Source organism: Trichechus manatus, unplaced genomic scaffold, assembly GCF_000243295.1.
Source record: "Trichechus manatus latirostris isolate Lorelei unplaced genomic scaffold, TriManLat1.0 scaffold00195, whole genome shotgun sequence".
Lineage (NCBI taxonomy): Eukaryota > Metazoa > Chordata > Mammalia > Sirenia > Trichechidae > Trichechus > Trichechus manatus.
Window position 1 is genome coordinate 823,602 of NW_004444131.1, and position 7,523 is coordinate 831,124.

Here is a 7,523-nt window from a genome sequence, read left to right on the forward strand (position 1 = left end):
TCCCTTTTCGAATACCTCTGTTAATGGCTTTATTTTGTGCATACCTTTGTTAATGACTCTGTTTTATGACTTAAGATCCCCCACAGGAAGATTAGAGCCCAGATGTCAGAGATGTATATCTTTAGGAAATGTCTGGTTCCCTATCTCTTCAGTATGATAGACAGTCTCTTGTAATTATCTTGGAGTGAATAACAACACTTCTAACCTTCGTAAAAATCATATATAAGTGCTAATGTAAAAATGCCTTTTGGGACACTCTAAGGATAGCCTGTGTTGCTGTTGGATCCCTGGTGGTATACACTGCCTAAATTAAAACTTTCTCACTGCCTCTGATTTGGAGTGTGTTTCATCAGCTCCACTGCTCCAGGGCACAGACCCTATTTGGGTAACAATTTCCTCTTTTCCATAGTTTGATTTCTTTCTAGATCTCTTCCTAAATATCTGTAAATAGAGATGTAGTCTTCTACCCTTCATGTCTTAATGCTTAAAATATATTTTTCATCTCTTAACTGAAACTTCTATAGAATTCTCTTAAATATATTTCAGCTGATTCTTTTTTGTTTTAAATTTAGTTTTTATTTTATCAAAGTAGCCTTAGTGGTGCAGTGTTCAAGAGCTTGGCTGCTAACCAAAAGGTCAGCAGTTTGAATACACCGGCCACTTTTTGGAAACCCTATGGAGCAGTTCCAGTCTGTCCTACAGGGTCACTGTGAGCCAGAATTGACTTGATGGCAACAGGTTTGTTTTTTTTCTAAATACATGTACAAAACACATATGAAGTAGTACTGCTAAGTTGAAAATGAAAAACAGAACTTCCCTCCTCCATAATTCTTTATTTATTTACCCGCATCCTTTTATAATTCTAATTTCTGCTCCCTGAGACAAATGCTTTCAACTTTTTTGTTATTTCTTAAATAACAAGCTTATTATGCTATTTCTTGATTTTACCATTTTGGATTTTATGTACTGACTGCTTGCTATGAAAATTAAAGTTTTTTTAATCTTCTGATTCTCCCTACTACCATAACACACACCTAAAATATACATATACTTCTCCTTTTTTCCCAATATTCTTTTTGATCGTTGTTGTTAAATAATACATTGTTTACATTTTTGTTGTCCATAGCCTAGCCATGTAAACTGTTATGATTACATTTTTATGTTTAAAACTTTATTTTCTTGGAGTAATAATAATTGCCTTGTTCTGCTGGCATTGTTTTACTATTTCCTCAAGTGTCTGCTTGTCGGTAGTTATAATGAAACAATGAAAGCCTGAATGTAATCTTTGTTGGCCTGCTTGGGTGGAGGCTTGTTGACACATATTGCCACAGGGCAATAAGCAGGGTCCAAACCATTTAATGGGGGGACCCAAAAGCACGAGTATCTGTAGTTCATTTTTCTTAAACCAGTTTTCTCAGGGAGATTACTTCTAATCTCCTGCCTGGTGGTATAATCCTGGCTGTCGGTATACTTGACACCAAGTAAGAAAAGGAACTTGGTGTAAGGGTAGGGGAGTCAGGTAGGATCTCCTCATTGGGTAAGTTTCCTTTCACATAAATCCTGTTTTCAGGATATTGTCTCAAATCCCACATGCAACTCTGTTTGGAGTTTCCCAGACCAGTGAAAATCTGGTTCAGCCATCTACAAATCTCCAATCCTCTGGCCATGGTGTGGGAGGAGGGAAGTTAGATCTAGATTCTTTCTTTTTATTTTACACACTTTGAAATCAGTCCTTCATTTTCAGTCCTATCACACATACTACCTTTAGGGGTACCTGGTACCTCTAGTTCCCAAGTCTTTCTGGGGTACCGTGACATAAACTGACCCATTTTACAGGCAAAGATTTCATCTTTCTCTAGTCTTCCAAATCAATTACAACTCTTTTATCTGGTTTCCAGGTTTCAAGGTTCTGTTACTTCGTTGGTTTGCTATCATTTCCTCTCCAGCCATTTTGAGCTTATGCCTCTTAAATTCAATTACTGTACTATAGGGTTGCTATGAGTCGGAATCGACTGGACAGCAATGGGTTTGGTTTTTTTGACATGTGTTATTTTTTGTTTTATCACCTGTCTAGTCTTTGTCTGAAAACTGGGCTTCAGGAATGGTTTAAAAATATGGAACACTTCACGAATTTGTATGTCATCCCTGTGCAGGGGCCATGCTAATCTTCTCTATATCATTCCAGTTTTAGTATATGTGCTGCGGAAGAGAGCACTAATCATGTTATTTTTTTAAACACGTGATGAGATTTTCTTTATACACTGTAACAATCTTTGCTTTTTAAATGAACTGTTTATTTAATGTTTAGTTAATGTAATTACTCACATACATACCGTTGAGTTGATTCTGACTCATAGTGACCCTATAGGACAGAGCAGAACTGCCCCATAGGGTTTCTGAGGCTGTAATCTTTACAGAATCAGATTGCCACATCATTCTCATGAGATCCCTCTCCTCTCTGCTAGCTTCTCTCTTATATCTCAAAAGAGATTATTAACTCAAGATACAACCTAATCCTCTAGATTGAGTCTTGCCTCATTAATATAACTGCCTCTAATCCTGCCTCATTAACATCATAGAGGTTATGATTTACAACACATAGGATGATATTTACATCAGATCACAAAATGGAGGACAACGCGCAATACTGGGAATCATAGCCTAGCCAAGTTGACACACACTTTAGGGGGACACAGTTCAATCCATAACATCTAGATTGGCAGTTTCTTTATTTTTAGCCACTTGAAATACATCATTCCTTTGTCTTCTGGTTTCCATACTTTCTTCTGAAAACTCAGCAATCTTATATTCTTGCTTCTTTGAAGGGTATGTGCCCCTTGTCTCTGACTACTTTTAAGATTACACTTACCTTTGGTTTTCAATAATTTGATTTTAAGTTGCCGTAAGAAGATTGTGGATTTATATTTATTTGGTTTGGAGTTCCTTATATATGTGGGATTATGTCTTTCTTCAGTTTTGGAAAACTCTTAGCCATTAACTCTTCAAAAGTCCCCCTTCCCCATGATCTCTTTTCTCTCCTTCCGGGATTATTATTATATATATCCTATAGGAATATATACACACAGTTTATATCCTATATATCTCATATGTTCTCTTCTGTGCTTTTAATTCTTTTTTCTCTTAGTGCTTGAGTTTGGATATTTCTCACTGACTTGTCTTTGAGTTCACTAATCTTGTTTTGTGCAATCAAGGGTTCTTTTTATAGATTCCAATTTACTATTGAAATTCTCCATTACATCCAGGGACCCTAAAGCAAGCATGGTAATATACTAACAGGATAACATAGATAGTGTGTATATGGGTGTTCACTGTAAAATTCCTTCAATTTTGCTGTATGTTTAAAGTTACATAATAAAATGGTGAGATAACAAAAGAAATACATGTAAAAATAATCACAAAGCTAGGAGATAAATTCAGCAATGAAGAAGAGATGTAACAATTTACTTCAAAGAACACACACACACTCACACACATAAAACAGGAAAAACTAAGCATCGTAAAGTAACTACAGGTAGTCCCCGACTTGTGACATATTTGAGTTACAACAAAGTGCACTTACAACCATCTGTTTTGTTTTGTTTTTTTTTGGACTACATCTTATCGTTAGTAATGTGTACTACATACAATGTTGCAGTGCCTAATTTGCTGATGTTATCATTCTCAGATGTAATGTTTCTAACCCACAAAGACAAATAAAGATTAGATTTATAAAGATACTGATAATAAAAGGCAATAATAATGAAAACTAAAAAAAAAAAGAGGTATTCAACTTGAGTCAGAACTGACTTATGATGGAGTAGTCAACAGATCGGAACCCTGTCATAAGTTAGGGACTACCTGTATAATATGCTAAGCACTCTGACAGATGCTATCGTATACATTAATTGATTTGGTCATAATTAATCCTCATATATGCCATCTCTGGTATATATTAAAATTTATATACACTTCAGAAATGAAGAAATTGAGGAACTATATAGTTAAGTAATATGCCCTGAGTTACACAGCTCAAACATAAAATACCTATAATTCAAACCTAGATTGGTTTGATTCCAAAGATCACTCCATTTTATTCTCCAAGATAACCATTTAATTCAGTCTCAAAGTCTGGAATACAGCTTCTCCATCTATGGTCCCCTTATTTATGAGGGCCAACTGAGGTATAATATGTAGAAACTCTATACAGTAATCAAATGCTATTAAACACCAGTAATGAGATGTGAGAGATGAAGTCACAAAGAATCTTGTGTATACCTTATGTCCCTAGGAGTTTCTGATAACTACAGCCTCTTATCAAAGAAAAAATGCATTAATAGAAACACTATTACTTCTTACCAATTATCTAATGATAACTTATCAACATAGGTATCAACAATTTAAATAATTTTAATACCAAATGCTTACTAAACACTATGTGTAAGGCACAAAACATTTTTTTTTAAATCCTTACAATGACTCTATGATTTAAGGTTCATTTTCTTCATTTTAAAGATGATAATACTGAAGTATAGTTTTATACTATCTGCTGTATCTGAATAGAGACAATGGTGGAAAATATATCAAAGAGTACTTTGGAAGATATTCAGCAAAGCAATGATATTTAGATTAGAGCAGAGCTTTCAAATATGAGCTTCAAAACATAGTCCGAAAAAAAGCGATATTCATGGTAAGACAATAGTACTTCATGTTTTCAGTTAAAATTCCTGTGAAAACTGAAAATCATATTACCAAAAATTTAGTACAATTGATCAAAAGATATGTGAATTATCTGCTGTTTTTAGTTCATTGGTACGTTAATATTTACCAGTGTGTTATTCCCTTTGCCATCAAGTCAATTCCGACTAATAGTAACTCTCTCAGACAGAGTAGAACTGCTCCATAGGATTTCCAAGGAGTGGCTGGTAGATTCCAACTAATGACCTTTTGGTTAGCAGCCAAGCTCTTAACCACAAACCCTATAGGGCAGTTCTATTCTGTCCGGTAGGGTCGCTATGAGACAGAATCAACTTGACAGCACACAACAGTGTGTTGTTCAGAAATATTAAGAACTCAAACAGAAGGTTTTCTGAAAACTACCCAATATTAAATGGCATTGGTTGTATCTTGTATGATCCTATATCTGTCTGCTCTCTGCTTTCCTAACTTGGACAGGGAGATGGTTTTGTAAGAGACAATCTGAAATATTAGGTAAAAATCTATGTGTTTACTTCATTCACCTTGATCTTTAAGAAGAGCCCACTTGATAACATTTATCTTTAAAAATACTTTAAGTATTTAAGAAATAAGTAAACATCATATAATTCACACATTGCTTTCATCCCTCTTCTGCAATTCTGCTCACCTAATGAGAGTTTTCTTAAGATGATCAGATTTTAAACAAGTAAATGTTACTTGAACTTCCACCAAAAACAAAATTTTAACAACAACCTTATGGTAGTTTAACTACATTTAAATTACTTATGGTATTTTAATTACAAATTTCTTCAAGGTAAAAGATAAGTCCAGAAGATTCTTTAACATCATATATATATATATATATATATATATATATATATATACAGGATATCTCAGAGATATTGCAGGTTTGGTTCCAGACCATTGCAATAAAGCGAAAATAAAGTGTGCAATAAAGAAAGTCACACAAAATTTTTGGTTTCTCAGTGTATAGAAAAGTTATGTTTACACTATACTGTAATCTATTAAGTGTGCAATAGCATTATGTCTAAAAAATGTACATATCTTAATTAAAAAAGACTTCATTCTAAAAAATGTTAACCATCATCTGAGGCTTCAGTGAGTAGTAATCTTTTTCCTGGTAGAGAGTCTTGCCTTGATGTTGATAGCTGCTGACTGATCAGGGTGGTGGTTGCTGAAGGTTGGGGTGGCTGTTGCAATTTCTTAAAATAAAACAACAATGAAGTTTGCCACATTGATTGACTCTTCCTTTCATGAAAGATTTTTCTGTAGCATGTGATGCTGTTTGATAGCATTTTACCCACAGTAGAACTTCTTTCAATATTGGAGTCAATCCTCTCAAACCCTGCCACTGCTTTACCAAGCTTATGTAATATTTTAAATCCTTTGTTGTCATTTCAACAATGTTCACAGCATCTTCACCAGGAGTAGATTCCATCTCAAGAAACCACTTTCTTTGCTCACCCATAAGAAGCAACTCCTCATCCATTCAAGTTTTATCATGAGATTGTAGGAATTCAGTCACATCTTCAGGCTCCACTTCTAATTCTAGTTCTCTTGCTATTTCCACCACATCCGCAGTTACTTTCTCCGCTGAAGTCATCTATGAGAGTTGGAGTCAACTTCTTCCAACTCCTGTTAATGTTAATATTTTGACCGCTTCCCATGAATCATGAGTGCTCTTAATGGCATCGAGAATGGTGAATCCTTCCCAGAAGGCTTTCAATTTACTTTGCCCCAATCCATCAGAGGAATCACTATATACGGCAGCTGTAGTCTTGCAAAACGTATTTCTTGAATAATAAGACTTGAAAGTTGAAATTATTCCTCGATCCATGGGTTGAAAAATGGATGTTGTCTTAGCAGGCATGAAAACAGCATTAATCTCTTTGTACATCTCCATCAGAGCTCTTGGGTGACCAGGTGCATTGTCAGTGAGCAGTAATATTTTGAAAGGAATCTTTTTTCTGAGCAGTAGGTCTCAACAGTGGGCTCAAAATATTCAGTAACCTTCAATTTGTAAAAAATGTGATATCTGTGAAGCGCAATAAAGCCAAGTGCAATAAAATGAGGTATGTCTGTGTTTACCTGTGTGTGTGTGTCTCTCTTTATATATACATACATATATACAGGAGGAGGAGTGGTTAAGAGCTACAGCTGCTAACCAAAATGTTGGCAGTTCGAATCCAATAGGTGTTCCTTGGAAACTCTATGGGGCAGTTCTACTCAGTCCTATAGGGTCACTATGAGTCAGAATCGACTCAACGGCAACGGGTTTAGTTTTTTGGTGTTTTATACATATATATATATAATTTTCTAATTACAAATATACGTCATTAAACACTTATTTGAAAATCAAGCAGGGACCCCTTTGTCAATTTATTTTAAATTAAAAAATTGACAAACTGTTTTCATGTGTATTTTATGTGCATAGAAGATGACATTGAAAATGTATCAGAGAGAGTTCTTCTAGAGGAAACACTGAAGACTAAAGACATCTAACTTAAAGAGGACCTGGTAAGACTTATGAAAGAGACTGTCAGCAAATAAGCATATTTGGTAAAATAGAGCAGAATTTCAAATCTGATATCAGTGATATCGGGTACAAATACCCTCTGTAGTATTATATTTGAAAATGTAAACAGTGTACTATCTATAAGCCAACACAACAATGTCAATGTTATCTCTAATATTTCTATTTGCTTTTAGTATAATTTTACCTTAAGATTTATTAATAAGTTTTTTAATATTCTGGATCAAGATGGACTGTGCCCATGCTGGTGCCTCTTTACTTTCCACAGAAAGTC

At 34.7% G+C, this 7,523-nt stretch overlaps 1 non-coding gene across 1 annotated transcript; it reads right to left on the reverse strand.

Moving 5' to 3' along the window:
- Positions 1-2,108: 2,108 nt before the first annotated feature.
- Positions 2,109-2,215, reverse strand: LOC111822700 (U6 spliceosomal RNA). The gene has a single exon (XR_002825827.1). It is a non-coding gene; the product is annotated as a U6 spliceosomal RNA (small nuclear RNA).
- Positions 2,216-7,523: the final 5,308 nt, after the last annotated feature.